Raw genomic sequence first — 8182 nt, forward strand, 5'->3', positions numbered from 1 at the left:
TTTTGGATTCTGGAAGTTTTGATTGGAGGTTTGTTGTTTTGCTCAGCTGTTGAGCTCACCCTTGTTTTCTGCGTGTGTTTTTCAGGCTCTGGGAAAGGGAAGGAGGTCTTGGACTAGAGTTCAGAGTTTGATCAGATCAGTTATAGGTATTTTGTACTTTTTGATTTTTGTACAGTCATGGCTTTTCTTCTTTGTTTTCTCTGTCAGTCATGTACTGTATTTGTAGATGATTGTTTTGAGGAAAAGAAAAATATAGATGATTTGTTCCGCTGCATTTGATGTTTCATAGTAGCTCTGTGTTTGTCTGTTTTTGAGTTGAAATATTTGGAAGAATCAGTTCCGAAGCAAATTCCAAAGCCAGATCCTGGTCTGTCTGTTCGTTAAGCTGGTCGCGGCCCGGTGCGGGCGGGATCCGTCTCGGGTCGGGTCGTGACAATGCCCTTGTCTGAGGAGGGGCATTATTTGTAATCAACCATCAACACTAATGGATTCATTTTGACTTGGCAAGGCACGGTAAAATTTTTCACTTTTTTTGGGGTTTCCACATAAAAATTTTGATATCTCTTATGAACGTAGCACCCTTCTCTCTCATCAGTTTGTGTGTTAGATCTTCATACAAAGTTAAAATGCTAAATTCTATCTCTCTCCACCGATTGTGAATATTCTAACATGAAACATTTATCAAGTGAAACTAAGGAAACTTTTGTTAATAATGTAAGATGTCTCTAAATATTTTATTAATTGTTTTTAAATAATTTACGAGAAATTATATCTCTTTCATGAATTCTTCTGGCGTGTACGCTATATGCTCTCTTGCTTGTGTATCAACACAATAAAAGAAAAGTCTAAACCATGAATTATAAGAAACCTATATTTAAATTCCATTGGAACTCATTAATAAATGTACTAAGAACATATAGATAATGACTTTTATTTTTGAAAAATATTAATTTATGAATATTAATTATTTTTTATTTAGCAATAGTTAATCTAATCTTTTCTCTTAATGAAATATTATATTTGAGGAAAAATGAAAAAGAATAATATTATCGGAATTAATATGTTTCATTTCAATTATATTAATTAGAAGTTTTTTATATATATTAATTAGAAGTTTATTTGTTATTAATAAAAAGGTTTAAATAAAAAATAAAATTTATTTGAGAATTTATTTAAATTTACAGAAATTTCCAAGAAGTCCATGTTATTAATTCTTATCCTCTATTGTACTATTATAAAGTAATGAAGAAAATATAAAAAAAAAAAAAATAGTTAGATAAACATATTTTTTAAAATATCTTTTTGAAATTAATATGTTATATTTGTGGGTTTTTTAAAATTAATTTATATTAGACTATAATGTAATGGCCGGTTAGTAATTAAATGAAATGTTTCCTTAGGAAATAATCTAACTAAAAATACATTAGTTAGTAATAGAATATTTGAAATTAAATTTAATAAATTTGGAGAGAATATCAGAAAGAAAGTCAAGCAAAATCACGTAAAATTTTTATAGCTTAGGCTTCATTTGGTTATTTGATACTTTTGTAAAAGGCAGTTTTAAGAAACATTGGTTCAGGAAAAAGAGTTTCTAATGGAGAAAGCATATATAAAAAGCTTTATCAAAATAACAGAAAAATGAAAAAATGATGTTATTAAAAATGTGGTTTGAGGAACCAAACAATAAGAAGAAATAACTTTACTGTTTTAAAAAGGAATAAGCACAAAAAACGTCCAATCAAACTAGGTATTAGTGTTAGATAGTTAGCTTTTACATATAGTCACAGTGACTATCATTTTTAGAAAGTAACTAACATAACATATTTTTGTATTATTATATATGTATTTAATATTGTTCGTAATCATTAGCATTCATAATTAAGTCAACCCTATGAGTGAGGAAATTTTTTTATAGACGAGATGTTTTTTTAGCTCCTTCAGACATACTAATATTTTTGTGGAATTACACAATTACTTTTATACTTCAGTGACGAGTTGGCAGTTATGGTTGAATTCATACAAACCTATGTTGCCGATAGGAATAGATCAATCATCATAGATGATATTATATCATTGTCTCAACAGAAGCTATAAATTATTCCTGTGTTATCATACAATTCATCCACACACAAGGTTAATCTTATATGTCGACTTCGTGATAATGGAGAATATGCTTCCACCCATGTTATGGATGAGGTGTATGAGTATATGTTGTTGGAGGCTAATTAGAAGCGTACTTTAACCGTGCACGTGGAAGCTAAAGAACTTTCTGCAAGAGAGCCAACCAGGACAAGCACAACAAACTTCATATTTAACAAAGCTGGCCCATCAACTCAAGTATATCGGTTAATTATCACGTTACTTTGATGATGCATTTCTTCTTCATAGTTGTTTGACAAAAACTATAATGTTGTCAAATTGTGTTGTTATTTCATAGGCAGACTCTAATGGCCATTCCATAGCGTACGTGTTAGCACAAGTGATTTTTCAATGGCCATGTTAGCTGACTTTTGTGGGCGCCTAAGCTTATGCAAGTGCCCAACTTATTTATAACAAGAAGCTCAGCCATGTGCTAGTGTTGGTGACAGACGAAGTGGAGCCATATCATTGTCTGAGTACATTAAAGATCTCCATTCTTCAAGGGGTGTGCTCCAATAATCAAACCTATAAGAAGGTGGTGAAAAAAATCAAGATGATGTCCACGAATAACAATTAATGGATAGTGGCAGCAATGATGCATTTAGGAGTAGCCCTGGATTAGATCAAGTCCTTCTTTCAAAGATCACGAGATAGAGATACCTAGCCATGAGTTCATTCAACAACATGCTAAGGAAAATCTTGAAGGTCTAGAAGCAATGTTCACTAGTAATAATTTTGTAGAAATTATTTGTACAACTCAACAATGGGATAACAATGACGAGTATGATGCCCCAACAATAGGGACCACAATAACTACAATAGAAGCTACAATGCCCACTGAAATTTATAAAGGGTTGATTTTTCATATAGAGGAAGCCTCTTTTATCACCGATAAAATTTAGTACATCAAATCTAGCTCTAACAAAATAAGACAAACCATAATATGTGCTTAGCATAATAGTCCACAATGGCCATCTGTATGATGCCTCCATGTCGCATGAAGTAAAATACTAGGTGGAATTTGGAGAATATATGCTTATGGTTCGCACCACACCTATATAGAATCTGTCATGGTGGTTGCTCATCATAATTGCACATCCAAATTCATTTACAAATATATTACTTCCATTCAATGCCATCAACTCGACATTAAGATGAAGAAGATAATTACAAGAATGGAATACAAATTTTACATCAAGGTGTCATATGTAAAGGCTTGAGATGAATGCAGAAAGTTGATATAATCCATCTTCGGTACTTATGAAGAATTATATTGCTCTTTGTACCACTTCATGCAGGCAACCCGTGCGGCCATCCTAGGGAATGTATACAACATTCAAATGGTGGGTAACTCCCACTTCAAGGGCAATTTTTGGTCCTTCAATGCTTAAATTATTGGATGGAAATAAAACCAACCCATCCTTAGCTTAGATGGGACTTTTTTGATAAGAAAGTATCATGGCACCCTTTTAGTTGTTATTATGATAGATTCTAATGGTGGTTTATTCCAACTTGCATTCAAATTTGTTAAAGTGGAAAGCAATGAATCATGGACTTGGTTGCATATGCCTCACGATCTCATTGGAATTATTATATAATGGAAAGACCTATGTATAATCTAATATAAGCATCCAATACTTATTAGGTTCTGCCAGGATGTGTTTCCAAATGTAGCACATAGACATTGTCTTTATCACCTACATAAGAACTTCAAAAAGGCTATATGACATGTCAACATTCTAGATAGGGAGGGGCTTGGTGAGAAGATGTATTGAACTTAAAACATAGATGACACAAGTTACTTCAACCGCACGATGAATTATATAAGGATGGCTATATAAGATGCCTTTAACTAGTTTGTGGAGCATTATGTGGCAAACTGGACCCACTTTTTGATGAAGGTTGTTGCTAACATGTTATGACCATAAATATATATAAAAGATTTAACAAAGTTCTCAAACATGCATGTGGGCTACCAATACAAGGTTTAATAATGGCCATTTATTACAATATGGTTGCATTATTCTAGAAGCTATCACGACTTTCAAAGGGAGGCTCAACATTGCCCCAAGCCATTTATGATAAATAATAAAAAAAAATTTGAGTTTTTGACATGTTTAGCTGGACTCATAAGTTGGAGATCATAAGTACAAATACCTAGACATATGCATGTAGTAAGCCCTAGCTCTATCATATTACATGTGTACATGTTATTGTTACTTCTGCGATGAGACATTATACGTAATTATACTTCTTTTGTGTCACCATATTACAAGCTATACTTCAACAAAGAAAGTTACTCAACACTTTTCCATGTAATTCTTGAGAAAGTCTTATGTCTTGTATTTAATGATGAACATGGGATTATCCCTTTAATTGCCCTTGCTTATAGGTGTCACATTAGTTAGCTCTGCTTTAATAGAGTAAGGAATACCATGGATAAGACCTCCAGATCATCACTTAGGCCTTGTGGTGTTTGTAAAAAATTTGAGCCACAACAGGGCAATGTGTCCAAATAATCCTAGCTTGTCTAGGTTTGATTACTGCCATATATATATTAATTTGATAATTTGACCTGCAACTACAATTGTGTCTGCTAACTTGTCTTCCATGTACCTGTCATTTACATCATATTTTTTACTCATTTGTTTCCCCATAAACTCATGTGTTTCAAAAGCTTATTATTAATTTATTATGAAAAAACTAAATTGTTTGTGGCAACTGATGTGATATGGTGATTTTTCTAAGAAGTTATGATAAATGATGGCAATGAACTAAAATATGCAAAAGAAAAGTTATTCAATATATATTCTGAAATATTACAACATATATGATAGAGAAAAAAGGTAGATAAACAAGTCATTGTTCACGTAGGACTACTACTTGAGAGATGACGGTAGAGGAAAGTTTAGCATTGCCTTATTAGGAGCTTCTCATTGAGCCCCTGATAATGAACTAGTATTACAATTACTTAAATGCTATTTTATTTAGTAATACTCATTTAACGTACTATCCATCCATAACCATTTCAGGCATCTCCTTTAGTTGCAGCTGCGTATTTATGTATGGCTCGTGAGTGGTCAATTCATTGCCCATGATTAATATATGTTCTTCGTGCCATTAGTTTTGGACAACATCTTTCACTAGCAGTTCATCTATCTATATCACAATCTTATAACAACTTTAATAGAGAGGTGGTGTCCTACGACAAATACTTTCCACCATACTATTGGGGAGATGACCATTACACTAGAGGATGTTTAGGTCCTTCTTGGAATTAAAGTTACGGGTCCTATGATTTTTTGCCCGATTACTATTGGAGAAGGATTATGCTAGCAGAGTTGGCCTGATTATTGTTATGAGCTACTTGACAATCACCTTATATGTGATAATGTGTGCCACGCTCTCAAAGATGCTGATGTACAAGCGAGCTTCATGATGGGTAATACTCAAGTTAATTATATGATACCTCTTTAATGGCTTAGATAGACTACTTATAGAGAGTCTTATGATGATTTTCAACCAATCACATTCCTACAGCATGTTTATGCACACATCCTATTCATGATAGGATGTTTTTATATCAGTCATGTAACAGTCACACGTATCATTCTAGTGGTTACCCCTACTTATGGACTTGGACATATTTGGTATGATGTCTATTGTTAGTCTGATTTTGGCACATCAAGGCAGAGAGTTATGTCATGCTACTCGACCTACACGCATGCAAATTACTAGGTGTGCAATTTTCTGTAAGTTAGTCATGGGGTGCTTATATATAGGAAGACCGACACTTTGAGTACCTCATTGTATTTACTTGCATGGAAAGCCACCCAGTTGTACATTTGTATGCTCAGCTAATACAAATTATTCATATTCATTAACTATCATTGTAATGATTTGCTAATACGATTTTTTTGTAGGTTGGGTGAGGACTAAATACGAGAGATCCCTACCAGCAATAATGATATATGGGGATGACCTAGATGGTTTGTGGCATAGCCAAATTCATTAAAGATTCTATATTTTAACTTCAAACTTACTTATAACTATTAAACTAATGGACACATTCTTATGATTTAGGTGAACATGAATCCATACACGGACATAGTTTTTGCCACCCTACCAGGGAAACATCGAGTGTCTATTGAGGTATGGATAGCACACGTCTCGATCATATGGAGTGGAACCTATGTAATTTAGTGATGAGACAATTTGGAGGTATTCAGTTTATTGACCTGGAACCTATAGAGAGAGGGTATAAAAGGATAAGTGGCTTAGGGCAAGCTGACATTGACTAGACATTTTAGTATCAGGTGTACATAAAACTATGGAACAATAAACTTGCATATCTTTTTCCAATGATTCTACCAGAAGGGAGTGGTAATCATGAGTTAGGGACTTACCTATGATGGTACTCATAATGGGGATCATTTACTTATTGCAGCCTCAAACATTATCACTAAAAATAATTTTTCCAAGATCTCTAGAGAGAAATTAGTGGTACGTATACTCACATAATTACAATAATCAAAATATCTTAACTTTATTCAAAATTTCTTTGTAAAATAAAAAACCTTCTTCTATGAATATATTTACCAGGAGAACTACTACATACACAATTTTGACATTCTAGAACTGTTCGGTGGAAAGAAAAGGGAGAATGCTAGATCCATAACATTGGACATTAATCAGGTGATTAAGGTAGAAAATTGAGTGCAAAGATCAATGTACATATATTACAATATATTTATCACTAGTATGGATAAGCAGGCTCAATACAGGGTAGATGTTAGAGGTACACAAATAGCTCAAGGCTCAAGATATTCTACCTTAGAAGCTATATCTAGATCTATAAGGGGGCATATAAGAAATCAATTGGGAGAAATTAGGAAAGAAAATCACAAGCAACAGTCCAAATTCACAACATGGACCCCCCCAGACATTCCATGTATATTGGCCTTTGTTGTTATGACATTATATCCACATACGACATAGGCCAATCATTAATGCTTAGGCAATTCACAACCATTATACCTTGGACCTTCATCATAGCAGTTTATTACATATGATGCACAATTTGATCATATTATAGATTTTGACTACCTCAGCCAATCCCAATAGACAACTTCATATTCAACATTTCCCATATCTATACAGGAGTATATGGCACCTATAGGCTTACTTTCGTCACTAAAAGAATAAGATGTACTCTTATAGTAATGAAAATCATCACAAGAACACCAGCGTATTTAGGAGTATTAGGACTTAGGTATTGATCCACTTCCTTAAAGGCAACCACAATGATCTCTGAGTATATTTACCCTAAGGAATGATGATATTCCACGTCGTCAACGGCTGTAGTTTTGCTCTTTATTTTATCAGCTTATATCTAAAATATTTTATGGTTGAGCATTTTAATTCATTTCATCTTTACATGTTTTACTTTTTTGAAAACATGTAATGTAATGTTGAAATTTATAATGACCAACAAATTACTTAAGTTATCCAAGAAAAAAAATAATTTCTTATTGATATGTCACCAAAAATTATCTTGATCAGGCACGAATCTTGAGGCATAATCAAGTTGGAAACTTCGAAAATTAATTCGGAGACCATCCAAATTCCTATTTCAGCAAACTTATAGTCGAACTGAGCATCTCGGAAAGGCGAGCCCAACGGCACAAAATTCGACTCAATCCGAGCCCAAATGAGTCCAAATCAAGGACCCGAAGCGCTGTTGGAAGGTTCATATCACAATTTGGATTACCAAACGGTTTCCAAACATAACAAGCTTATAGTCGAATCGAGCGACTCGATGAGACGAATCCAACGAGCCCAATATCACTGAATTCTGACATCACTAAGACATCCAATTGCCCAATAAACAGTCCATGATCAAGGGGATCAATATCAGCCGTCCATTGAAACACTCCCATTTTGCCCTTGATCCTCCACATATTACAAGCCATGCCACTCTCAAAAAACTATAAATAGGCCCTCATTCTTCACATGAAGGAGAGGAGGAAGAGGGAGAAGAAGA

The sequence above is a fragment of the Dendrobium catenatum genome, unplaced genomic scaffold (assembly GCF_001605985.2).
Source record: "Dendrobium catenatum unplaced genomic scaffold, ASM160598v2 original_scaffold_33224, whole genome shotgun sequence".
Lineage (NCBI taxonomy): Eukaryota > Viridiplantae > Streptophyta > Magnoliopsida > Asparagales > Orchidaceae > Dendrobium > Dendrobium catenatum.